This window comes from Rhinolophus sinicus, linkage group LG04, assembly GCF_036562045.2.
Source record: "Rhinolophus sinicus isolate RSC01 linkage group LG04, ASM3656204v1, whole genome shotgun sequence".
NCBI classification, from domain to species: Eukaryota; Metazoa; Chordata; class Mammalia; order Chiroptera; family Rhinolophidae; genus Rhinolophus; species Rhinolophus sinicus.
Window position 1 is genome coordinate 156837749 of NC_133754.1, and position 13536 is coordinate 156851284.

Consider the following 13536-nt stretch of genomic DNA (forward strand, 5'->3'; position numbering starts at 1 on the left):
ACTCTGCAGCCCAGACTAGATTTTTCATAATAGATTTTGAGTATCTGCCTGGGCTGCCCAGACCCAGGCAGAAAGGGAATTTCCCCCTATGTTCTCTGTTAATGAACAAAACATTTCATGTTGAAATTCCTCCTCTGCCCCCAGCCCCGTGTCTCCAGGGCCCCCCAGCCTGACCAAGCAGGGGGACCACAAGGAGAGAAGTAACAGAGTAGGGATAGCCCCCAAGGGAAGCATAATTTACACGGGGGGGGCATGTTTTTTCATAAATAATTGGGTGGCTTTTCTTTTTCACTTTTGGCTAAAATTACCCACTCCTGTGGCAGATTCCCAGAAAGGGCGGCGGGAGGGCGGCCGGAGCTGTCCCAAGGCCCAGGACATGGCCCCCCTCCCCTGGGCCTTCCCCAAGTTGTTTTCCTGGTCTCTTCCTCTTGGATGTTTTTTTGATTATTAATCACATTTTCCATCTGCAGGCTTGGTCCAGACCCCCTCCCCCTGGGGTCAGGGCTAGACAGAAGAAGGAATGGCAGGCTCCAGGAAGATGAGTTGGGGACAAGATAGGCAAGTGACCCTGGATTTTGGCTGACCTGAAAGAGGCTATCAGTGGCATGTCACAGATCACACCCTTACTATCCTGGTACATAGTAGGGCCTTATTGAATACAAATAGAGTGAACGAATGAGCAGGTGTCCAGCTTTCACAGCACCCAGCTGGCACAGGAAAGCAAAGCCCCTAGTTTCAGTCCCCTTATGCTACAGACAGGGAAACAGCTCAGAGAGGGAGAGTCATCTGCCCAGAGTCACACAGCAAGTTAGTGCCAGGGCCAGAGCAGGACCCCAGGAATGCTAATGTATTCCCCCATTCTCAAGGCAGTCAGTAAGTATGTATTGAGTACCTATTATATGCCAGGCAATAATCTAAGTGATGGGATATAGCAGTGAAACAAACAGAGAAAAATCCATGCCCTCTCAATGATGTGGAGCAATTAGAACACACACTGCTGGTGCATGTGTAAATTGGTGCAACCACTTTGGAACACTATTTGGCAGGATCTGCTAAGCTGAACATATGTACACCCTATGACCCAGCAATTCCACTCACAGATATATACCCAAAAGAAATTATTGTAGAGTTCAAGAATGTTCATAGCAGTTTTATTCATAACAATGGCCTCAAACTGGAAACAACCCAAATGGATGACTAGATTGTGATATAGTAACAGCAATAGAAAAGAATCAACTACACACAACAAAAGTGGATAAAGCTCACAGACAAAACGGTGAGTAAAGGAGGAGGAGGAGGAGGACGAAAAGGAGAAGGGGGGGAAGGGAAAAGAGAAAAAGAAGAAGGAGAAGGAGACAAAGAAGAAGGCACAAAAGTGTATATATTGAGTGATTTCATTGATATAAAGCTCAAGAACAGGCAAAACTCATTTACGGTGTAGGAGTTAGAATTGCAGTTACCTTTGTTGGGGTGGGGTGTCCAAAAGCATACACGTATATGTCAAAACTTGAACTGTGCCCTTAGGGTTTGTGAACTTTACTGTTTACTTTTTGCCTAAAAAAAAAACCTTCAAAGATCCTCTGCCCTCATGGGACTCACATTCTAATCAGGGAAGATGGATACTAAATAAAATAGGTGAGTATATAATTTATTCACGTGAGAGTTCAGCGTCTGACTCCACAGACCCCTCAGGCAAGAGAGCCTAAATGTCACCTAGAGAAGCCTAGACTAAGCCTCTTTGTCATGTCCCCTTGTGCCATACTTTGTCCTTATAGTAGTTAGTGTGCCATTTAACTACTGAGTCATTTGTGTGGTACCTGTGAGTCCCTGAGGGCAGCTCTGTGGACTCCATCTCCAGCCATCTTGAGCTAGGTCGGACATTGAACAACTGCTCCTAACACTTCAAATAGGTTTAAGTAAGTGTTGAATGAATGAATGAATGAATGCATGATACAAGCAGGACAACATTGAGCTGGGGGAGTAAAGTCCCAGGGCACAGCGGAGGGAGCCTATCTGAGTGGTTCACAGCCTCGGGAATGGGAAAGAGGGTTGGGTATCCTACCAGGGATGAAGCAGAGACCCAGAAGACTGAGTGGCTAAGAGACCACATCCTGAAGTGCCTTTGGTGCCAAGGCCATGCAGTCCTGGAAAGGCATAAAGTAGGTGAGGAATAGAACCAGATTTGCATTTCGGACAGATCATTGAGGCTGCTGGGTAGAGAGGGTGGTGAGAAAGGCCAAGACTGGAGGTGGGGCAGCCAAGAAGGAAGTGTTTGCAGTGACCCGTAGGAGACAGACCTCCAGCCTAACCTGCGGCAGGACCATGGAGCTTAAGAGAGAACAGGGCTTTGGGGGAGGCACACGGATTCATCTTCTCCATCTGCTCCCATGACCCCCAAAGGAGCCCCCGTTTCACTCTTTACACAGAGAACAGGCGCCCTGGACACTTAGGCCAGTGTCTGCTCTCCCAAGGCCCCTCCCCCTGGGTGATCTTGGGTCTGGATTAAGTTTGGAAAGAGAAGCAGATGGTCAGGGAGCAGATGTGGGGAAAGGGACGAGGGAGGACAGGGAAACTAGGGGTTAGGGGGACTATACGTGTTTGAAGGTGGGAGCAGTGGCACAGACTTGGCAAAATCACAGATGCAGTTTTTCATTTTGTGTTGCACAAATTTGCATGAAACTAACGATGAGAAGCTCAGAAGCACAAACTGGGTCCCTCCCTCCCTCCTCACCCCAGTGGGCCCTGATCTCCCTCTCCTCCCATTCTTCATGGAGGAGGCATATGTCTTCAAAGGACTGTCCCCTTCTGGTGCCAGGCAGAGCCTGACCTTGATCCCTGCTGCTGTAAAGCTGCCTCCCTGATAACAGGGCTGGGATTTCCTAACAGTACTGACGCTCATGTGGCCCCAAGATTGGCTCCCTCTCTTCGTCTCCAACAGCTCCATTCCTGGCCAGCCTGCACTCTCCTGGGGTAGGGGGACAGGGAAGAAAGGAGGCTCTCAACGCTCAGAAATGCAACTGTTGTGATTTGGAAGACAGAGAAAAACGAGAGATTTGAAGACTGAATGCCAGAGATACCCAGGCCCAGGGAAACAGACAGAGGCGGGGGGGGGGGGTCCAAAAGAGAAAATTAAATTAAATTCAGTTTAACAGACATGTATTAACACCTACTGTGTGCCAGGCCCAGAGGGAACATTGTGTACAAAAGTACAGATGACTCCCAGATTTTTGGCACGAGTGACTGGGAGATGACGGTGCCATTCACTGATCTGGAGAGAGAGTTGGGGCTTGACATGTCCAGTTGAAGGGTCTGTGGGACGGTGGCCAGCAGGGGCAAGGAGGGGAGAACACAGAAGCTGAGAGAGGGCTGGCTGGCTGGCTGGTGGGAGGTGTGTGGTCCCTGTCCAACTGGAGCTCTCAATGCCCTCAGTCGCCTCTGTGCTAGTGCTGGTTGCGTGGGTATTCATCACAGTCCCAGACTGGCCTGGGCACTGTGAGGGTGCTGGGAGAAGACAAGATAAATCAGGGAGCAGAAAGAGGGTGTGATGAGAGGGGGACGAGGGGAGAATTGCAGCTGAAACCCTGGGAAGTATGATTAAAAGACAGAGAAGGCAGAGAAAGTGTGATGGCCTCACAGGTAGAAGAAGAGCCAGGAATCAGGGTTGTCACAGGACCAAAAAGGAGCCTGGTAAGGCCAAGAAAGAGCACTGGTCTTCCGCAGCCAGGAGTGGGTTGGGGGCAGCGGGACCAAGTTGGTGCTGTGGAGCTGATTGACATAGACCCTCCACAGGGGCTTGTGAGCAGAGTGTAGGCCCCTCCTTCCCCAGCATCCCTGCGGTCCCTGGAGTCCTACTTGGTCTAGGGGCCTCTTTCAGCCAGGCACAGGAGAAGAGGATGAAACAGCTCCCCTGCCCCCAGACTTCCATCCCTGAGCCCTGAGCCTTCCCGGGAGAGTCCTGACCTTCCTCAAGCTTGGGAGCCTGTAGCGGTCAGGGGAGTCTGGGGACCCTGGGGGTAATTGAAACCAGGGCTAAGACATTAGAAACCATAACGTGGACTCCCTGGCTCCCCCAGGATAGCTCCTGGTTTTCTTCTCACCCCAATCCTTCCTGCTGCTGACAGCTCGGCTCTCCAGGCCTCCACCAGCTGGGCCCATGACCCTCCTCCCCAAACAAACTAGAAGGGGTCTCCAACCAGAAGGCATCCACTGCCAACCCTCAGGGACCTCTTCTCTGTGCTCAGACAACCTTCGTGAGTACTAGGTGAACTCCTTACAACGAGGTGTCACCAAATTCTCATCTTAATCCTTTATTGCAGAACCTATCCTAGGGGGTTGAAGTTAGACAATAGAAAGGATTTCTCAGTAGTGCAAGAGAAAAGAGAGGTAGGAGATGTGGGGCAGGAGTACCTCTCAGCTAGCAGGTGCTCAATAAACGTGTGGGGAAGAAAGAATGAGTCTCAAAGCCCACCAGAGTGTGGGACTGCCTGGGCTGGATCTGAAGCAGGGGCAGGACAGGCTGCTCACCAGGGCGCCAGGAAGGGAAGGGCAGATGAGGAATTCTGTGGCCTAGCGTTCCCTTTCCACCTCTCTCTTTGCTCTGATGTCTCTCTCTTTCCCTCTGTATCTCTCTGTCCCAGTCATGGTCTCTGACAGAAAGGACAGAAAGCCTCATGTGTTGTCTGCCTGATGGGAAGGCCTGCCCCCTGCACAGCTGCCTGATGATTCCAGGATTCCCAGATTCCCCGAGTGCTGGTGTGAGGTCCCCACCATAGTCTCTGCCTGTCTCTCTCCTTGGTTCCTAGGTGAGACTGAAGAGTTCAACACCTAACTCCACTGCTTACTGGCTTTGTGGCCTCAGGTAAGTGACTTAATGTCTCTGTGCCTCAATTGCCTCAGGAGTAAAACAGGATCATAATAATGCCTATTTCCTAGGACTATTGTCAAGATTCAATTAAATGAAATAATCCAGTCAAGTGTTTAGCTTTAGAGCTCCCTTCATCCGCAGGCTTCGGCTTTCTCCCCACTGATGTCTCTATGTCTCTCCCTCTGTCTGTCACAAACGTTCTCCCCATCTCTCTATCTACATCATAGTCTTTGATGACTATGACATAGTCCCCATCTCAGTCTTTGTCTGTCTCTCCACCTTTCTCTTGATCCTTTTTCTCTCACCGATCTGGCTCTGCCTGAAGCCCCCAGACAGCCCTGTTTGACCCTGCTCCAATCCCAGTTGGCACAACTGGCCCAGGTGAGGTGGGGTGGGATGTCTGGGGAGGTTTCTAATTCAAACATGGTATTCCTGGCAGCAAGATCACGCCTGGGCCTGAACATGGGTGAATCACAGTTGGTGGGAAGAGTGATTGTATCTTTGTCCTTTCTGGCCAGGCAGGAAAACTGGGGGCTTGGCCTGGCAGCCTCTTGGAGGAAGGGGGACTTGCCCTGACTGCTCTGACCGCCCCCACACCTGGGCCCAAGCCAGATCCCCCATGTCTAGTCCCTGTCTGGAGGTAGGCAACCTGCCCAGAGCTGAGGACCAAAGGGGAAGCCCTCCACCTCTATATAGGGTGGTTTACCTGCCCTCAGAATACTCTGGCCCACCCTTACTCTGTCCTGCTCTGAGTTTCCCATGCCCCATCCCAAACCCGTATGGACTGCCTCCATAGATCCAGCTTCTCGTCTCTGGCTCGCTCTGTTGCTGTCTCTATCTGGGTCTCCCTTAACCTTGATCCATGACTTTGGCAGCCAGCCACATATGATTTGCACCCCCAAACTGAGGCTGCCAGGGACAGGAAACTACAGGGTTGAAGAATCCTATGTAATTCACCTGGACCGAAGAGTCCTTTCTTGTGGGGGAGGCAGTGGACACAGAAAGTCCAGATGTAATTTCTGTATCACTGTGGATCTGTGAAGACCAAGCATGATGTAGAATAGGTGCTCTGTAGCTATAAAGCAGGTGAAGGACAGGCAAACAAAGGACCCCAAACAGGGAACTGGGTGGTTTAGCCTGCAGCAGGCCAGAAGCGTGGATAGACTATTGAAAAGGCTACTGCTTGACTCTGGCTCCGTGAGGAGTCTTCTCTGGAGGTCAGGATTAGTCTCAACTAGTCCAACTAGATACCCCCAGACCTGGGCCCCAGCCAGAGCCCTCACGTCAGCTCCTGGGCAGAGGGCCAGATGGGTAAACCACTAAGACTTGCCTCTGAGTTCCCTAGTCCCAAAACATCATTGCCTCAAGGTGCTCACCAGCTTCAAGGAAAGAGAACTGGGACTACAGATCCAGAGAGGGAGAAACACTAGGCAGGGTCACACAGAAGAGAAAGGCTGAGACTGCCTCCCTGGTGTCCTGGCAGCCAGCCTGGGCCTGTCACAGGGGTCCTGTGCCAACACTGTGACAGGGACTAGACGTAAAACGGGATTTTATGTGGTGAGAGTACATAGGAATCCATGAACATGTGGGCAGCTGGGCCAGGGGTGAGCATCTCATCAAGCAGGACAGATGTACAGCTTCCTGTCCTTCCCATCACACAGAGATAAGCACTGGGATAAGAGGTTCCAAGAGACAGCAAAAGAGAGGCAAGAGAACCTGGGAGAGAGACCAAGAAATAGACACAATCAGAGACAGAGTCAGATGCAAAAACAGAGATACAGAGAAAGAAAGATGTGAGTCAGAGACATAGAGACAGGGAGAGGCAGAAGAGGGAGAGCCATGGAATTAAAGACACAGAGATAGAGATAGGGAGACACATGAAGTCAGAGAGAAACAGTGTCTCAGAGTCACAGAGCAACAGTAACATGGAGTCAACGACCTACAGACACAGACAGAGAAACTCAGAGACCAAGAGGCAGAAAAAAAACAGGAGAAATAGAGATGGAGAAGACAGAGAGAGAGTGGGAAACAAAGACAGAAAAATCAAGAGAGGCAGAGAGATGGAGAGGGAGAAAGGCAAAGGGAGACAAAAAGACAGAGTGAGGCAAGGAAAGAGGTTAAAACAGTAGGAATAGCAAAAGTGGGCAACAGACGAGTGTCTCCTGGTTTCCAGTCTCTCCAGCCTAGTCTCCCCAGGGTTTGGGCCCCTGTTGCTATCCTTTGGTTTCTATAGCAACAGGGAGGGCAGCACTATATTTGCATATATATTTACATCCTTTCTTTCTGCATAATTCAACAGGTTTGTGCATATTCATGAGACTGTGAGTGAAGGTGACTCCCAATACCCCCACCAGTGCTCAAAACCTGGCTGTGTTGCCCCCTGCTTGCTGTACAAGGTCACAGGCTCTGACCTGTCCCTGCCAAACCCTGTTAACATTCCCCGCCTGCTCCCCAAACACTCCCTTGTACTTTCCTACCTATCTCGAGACTTTTCCTCAGGTGATGCCCCTCTGCCTGCCGGGGATACCCTTCCTTGGCATCAGTTCTGCCAATGGTACACACACGCAAACATACACACACACACACACACACACACACACACACACACGCCCTCACACACGAACTCTGGTGGGGTGCGTGGCATGGAGTGACCAATGCTCATTCTGGCTCCCTGGTGGAGGAGACTCATCAGTCACACTCCTACTGGGTGTTTCTGTCAAAGAAGGGAGCACATGAAGGGATCACATTGAGAGAGGCTGGGCTATGGGCTGAGCCCAAGGCTGACAGATCCACAGACACTGCGGCCTCCACATGGAAACTGACACAGCCTATCTGGTTCTGGCCAGAATAATCAGAAGCACTAGGAGAGAGCCAAAAGTTGCCTCAGGAACAGAAGGACTGAGGTGGCTCAAATGGTGGAGGAGAGGGCACTAGGGCCAAGAACCCTTTCAAAGTGCCGGGCCTTGAAAGCTCATATGGGCTTGGAGGGGCTTCTCCAGGGCCTGCTCCAGCCATAATTTTGGCTTCGTCATCTCCTCGTGGATCCCTGTGGCAGCCTCCTCACAGCTCTTCCTGCCCTGTGCTTCCAAATCCATTTTCCACACTGTAGCAGTCATAGCGCTCTCTAAAACACATTCTGATATTCCACATCACTCCCTTATTAAAGCCTTCAGTGACTCTCCATCACCCTAAAGAAAAAGTCCGAGTTCCTTAGCCAGGCACTAGGCCCTCCTCGTCTGTCCCCCACTCACCTCTGAGCCTCATTCCACACACTCTCTGCCTTGAACTTCAAGCTCCAGTGATCATCTCTGTTCTTCTCACCTCTATGTCTTAGCTCACGTCTGCCCTTTACCCAGAATATCCTTTTCACTTTTCTTCGAGCTCTTTGAGATTCTACACAGGCATCACCTCCTCTTCTTTGAAGTTTTGCCTGTCCCTAAAGACTGAGCGAGGGAATCTGAACTCCTGAAGTCTAATGAACTTCCCTAACCTCTGAATTCACTACACCAATAGTGAAATTATTTGTATATGTGGTGATAGCCCTCCTCAGGCTGGAGGTTCTGAGCCCTGTGACTATATTTTTCACATTGTGGGTGATCGTTAACTGTCTGTTGAATAACTGAGAGATCACTGAGCCCATTGAAGGTCAAAGTTCAAGCCTAGACTGTCCTCTGTTTCCAGGCTCCTGGGAAACTCTGCACTCAGCAGAGGGAAAGGATGGGCTATCCCTTTGTGAATGCTGCCACCGCGTGGCCAGACTCAGAAACGCAGCCAGACATCACCTTTCCAGCGCAAGGACGGAAGTGGGAGCTGGGATGCCCTACAGAATCAGGCCTGATCCCTGAGCTCCAGGCTTGTCCAGACAAATAGAGGGGAGTGGGGAGGTAGCTTTGATGAGGCAGTGCTCAAAGCCCACCACTGGTGTCCTTTGAACACTCTTGATGAGTTCCAAGCAGGCAGAACAGCAAGAGCAAAGACTCAGGCCGAAAATCTCATGGCACATGGGAAAAGTAAGGCATTAGTGTAGCAAGAGCCCAGGGTCCAAGAGGACCAGGCCAAAGATGGGCTGAGCCATGGCAGTGACCAAGAAAGGGGGTCCTTTAAGGCCATCCAGTGAATGAATTTGGATCTTGTCCTCTAATCTGGGCATGGGGAGATTAAGGGAGCAGAATGATAGATCTGAGTGTGGCCACACACTTGGAGGCTCAATATTCATTCATTTACTAATTAAATACTATTTATCAAACACCTTCTATGTTCAAGATCCTTAGGTTACATCAGTGAACAAAACAAAAATTCCTGCCCACTTGGAGCTTACATTCTCATCAGGAGACAGACAATAAACAAAAACATTTAAAAAGTAAATTGTATTTAAAAGCCAAAAAAAAAAAAAAAAAAAGGAAAAAAGGCTGGGTAAGGAAGATGAGAAGTGCTTGACTGCAATTTTAAACAGAGTGGTCAAAGTCGGCCTCACTGACAGGTGAGCAAAGACTTGAAGAAGGGAGGGAGACAGCCATGCTGGTATTTAGCAGAAGCGCATTCTAAACAATGGGAACAGCCAGTGGCTTAGTTTGGAGGAGAGCACAGGAGACCAGTAAGGAGACTGCTGCAAGATAATGAGGGGCACAAACCAACAGAGGTTGTGAGAATGAAGACCTAGGAAGCAAAATTGGCAGGACTTGGTGCCTGCTTGGATATAGGGATTATATAACCCTTCGGGTCATACTGTGTTCTTAATTCCTCATTTCAAGGCTAACTAACTTACTATACCTGCCTCCTCTAAGGCAAAGAGTATGACTGCTCAGCACATTCCATCCTGGATGACTCCATCACCCCCCTGGATGATCCCCCCTCCCTAGCCTCTTAATTCCTCAGCCTCATCTTCAGTGACTTTTCCTCCAGGCCACCAGCTAACTCTCATGCCCACAACCAAGTCCTGTCAGCTCCTAAAACTCTCAAAGCCACTGACTCTTCCATCTCATTCTTTATTCACTGTTATGGGTTGAGTTGTGTCCCTCCAAAAAAGGTATGTTCAAGTCCTAACCCCTAGTACCTCAAAATGTGACTTTATTTGTAAATAGGATCTTTACAGAGGTTATCAAGTTAAAATGAGGTAATTAGGATGGGCCCTAATCCAGTAGAACTGGTGTCCTGATAAAAAGACATTTGGACACAGAATCAGACACACACAAAGGGAAGATGATGCGGAGATGGATGACTGGAGTGATGCATCTGAAAGCCAAGAAGGCCGAAGGCTGCGGGCAAACCAGAAGCTAGGATGAATCAAGGAAGGGATCCCCTACAGATTTCAGGGGAAGATGGCCCTGCTGACATGTTGATTTTGGACTTCCAGTCTCCAAAACTGTAAATATCTGTTGTTCTAAGCCACCAGTTTATGGTGCTTTGCTACAGCAGCCCTAGAAACTGATACAGCTACGATGCCCTCTCCTAGTTCTCTCAACCACTGCATCTCACCCCACCCCACCCAACATTTTCATGGGCACCTCCAGGCCATCAACTCTTGCCCCTTTCTATCTTCACTTCTTTCCCAACCCAATTTGGATTCTTTGGTCCTTCACTACATACTCTCTTGCCAGTCTCCTCACTATTCTTCCATCATTCCTGCCTGTCTTGATCTCACCTCAGTCTCGAAGAAGGCAACAGTGCTTTCTCTGAGTCCTCACCTGTCCTGTAGGTGCTGCTGGAGCTCACAAACCCTGGCTAATGACACTATATGTTCATGGTCACCAGCCTCAACTGGGCTTTTAGCACTGCCTGGTCATCCTCCTGTACCCCCTTTGTTTTTTGTGTGTGTTTTTTTTTTTTCACAAAGAAATAAAAATTTATTAAACAATAAAATATTATCATCCATTCAATGCGCTGAAGTACTGGAAATATTCACTACAGACCAATTTGGAGGTAAAAAATTATTTTCAAATTTATGATCAGGCTACAATCGCTAAAAATCTTTTTGAAGGTAGTTCCTTTCCTACCTTTTTTTTTAAATTAAAGTTTATTGGGGTGACAATTGTTAGTAAAGTTACATAAATTTCAGGTGTACAATTCTGTATTACATCCTCTATAAATCACATTGTGTGTTCATCACCCAGAGTCAGTTCTCCTTTCATCACCATATATTTGATCCCCTTTACCCTCATCTACCACCTCCCGCCCCCTTTACCGTTTGGTAACCACTACACTATTGTGTCTATGAGTTTTTGTTTCTCACTTGCTTGTCTTGTTCTTTTGTTTTTGGTTTACATACCACATATCAGTGAAATCATATGGTTGTCTACTTTTTCTGACTTATTTTGCTTAGCATTATAATCTCAAGATCCATCCATGTTGTCACAAATCGTCCTATTTCATCTTTTCTTATGGCCAAATAGTATTCCATTGTGTATATATACCACAACTTCTTTATCCATTCATCTATCGAAGGACATTTTGGTTGTTTCCATGTCTTGGCCACTACCCCCGTTGTTCTCTCTCCCAATTGCAAGAACTCTCTCACACTCCCTTCCCACCAGCCTCCTCACTCCACTCTCACCAGCAGAGCTGGACTCCTGCTTCAAGAGAAGATATAAGCCTTTTGAACTCCTCCCTCATGTCCCACCGTCACCTCCACACCCATCTGCATGCACACCCATCCTCAACTCCTTCCGTTAGAGGGAATCATCTACGGACTTCCCTTTGGGAGGTCCGTATCTCCATGCTTCTGGGTCCCATTCTCTTACCACCTCAGGAATCTCATTCTATGAGTTATCCACAATCTTCTGTATCTTTAATCTCTTCCCCTATTGGCTTCCGCTATCAGCCTATAAATATGCTCATCTCTGCCAACTCATTAAAATTAATTAAAACTCTCTGTAGTCTACACTTCTCTCCAGTTATTTATCACCTCTCCGCCCATTCATAATCCAACTTCTTGAAAGAGCTGTTTCTACTTCCTTACCTTTTGTGCCAAGGTATAACCTTTTCTAAAATATTATGGAGGCAAAAGCCATACTGCAGTGGTTAAGGATAAAGTAGAAAGTAAAGAAACAGAATCAGCAATTATACATAATTCTTATGCTCCTTCCTAAGCTCGGTCAGGCTTTCTGACCTCAAGGTCTCCGTCTCTCTGGCTCCCTCCCTCATTTCCTCCTGTAGGCCCCACTTGGGCCCTGTAGAGGCCAAGGAGGGAAAAAGCCCCAGAATCACTAGCCATCCCTCCCTCAGCCTGTGGCCTATTTCCTGATTCTCTGAGTTGCAGACCCTGTTCTTCCCAAAGGATTTTGACCCCAACGCAATTTCCCTCCATACTACTCCTGCCATCATCCTGGAGATCCCAGGTGGTGCCTTGACAGGCTACGCAATTGGGAGCTTCTCCCTGGACTCCCAGAGCTTGTGATGACACCTTATACTGAATCATTCCTTCAGCACAGGTCATCATGCTTATTCCATGTGCTCAATCCACCCTGGACACAGTAGGCTAATCAGGATGGGATGCTGAGACAAAGATCAATTGTCTACAAGCAGCCTGGCCCCAAAGCTCTGGGGACTAATGACACTTGGAAAGCTGTTGCTGGTAGGAGACACATCAGTGGAGATGCTCAGCAAAAAGGCAATATGCAGAGGCTGGGGGGGAGTAAAAACTGAATTAGCCACAAAGAGAATGGGAGAAGTCAGGCAGTGGCTGGTAGCAACACACCTGAGTCTCCCCCACAGCCTCTAGGGGTGTGTTGGGTGCTCCATGACCCTCTGTATTGGAGAGGCCTGGCTGGGCAGCTGCTGAGAGGGTTTCCTGTCTCCTAATACCCCCCTGGTTCTCCATCACCTGCCCCTCCCTCAGAGTCTTCCATATCATTCTGGGTACCCTACTTTGGAAAGCAAAAGATGATGTAGTAGTCAAAGTTTTGGCCACAGCCGGCTGGCCCTGTAGTCCCCTCATCCCTGATATAAGCCCTTAGTGAGGCCACCAGTCCCCCAACTCCATCTTCCCCAACTTTTCAACCCCTCCTTCCCAGACTCAGCCAATCACTACAAGACTCAAATGGCTGAGCCCACCCTGCTACAACACGAGCTCAAAAGAGCCCTAACTTTGTGCTTTCCTGGTGACTGAACACCCAGTCTACTGGACACATTGGTGAAGACCTCAAAATCCTGTGGGAAGATTTATCGGAGGGATCACTTCGTCAGTTATGGAAATGTCTAATCACTATGCTGTACACCTGAAACTAATATATCAACTGCAATAGAAAAATGAAACAAATTTAAAAATTAGGAAAACCCAGTGGGAGACCCAATTGACTCCACTCTTCACTGAGTCCACCACCACCCACAATCCTGCTCTGGTCCCTACCACTGCAATCTTCACCTCTCCTCATGCCTGACCTGACCATGGTGAATCTAAGAGCCTAAGGCCAAGGTTCGACAGAAAAGGATCAGCAAGGGGTAAAACGGCAAGCAGACCTGGAGGGAAGATGTGGGAGTGAGGTATGTTTTCAAGAAAAAGCATGTTTGTAAGCTGCGTCATTAATAATTAGACAATTAACATTTATATAGCACTGTATGCCCTGGTGGTATCTAAGAGTTATATGTGTATATTTCTACATTCAATCCTCATAACAACCCTCTGAGGTAAGCACTGTATCATTTTATGGATGAAAACACTAAGGCACAGAGCAGTA

General features: G+C 48.6%; 1 long non-coding RNA gene across 1 annotated transcript; it reads left to right on the forward strand.

Moving 5' to 3' along the window:
* The first annotated feature begins 2713 nt into the window (after positions 1-2713).
* On the forward strand, positions 2714-10649 carry LOC141571148 (uncharacterized). The gene is made up of 3 exons (XR_012495835.1): positions 2714-3687; positions 4638-4858; positions 8546-10649. It is a non-coding gene; the product is annotated as an uncharacterized LOC141571148 (long non-coding RNA).
* The last annotated feature ends 2887 nt before the right edge of the window (positions 10650-13536 follow it).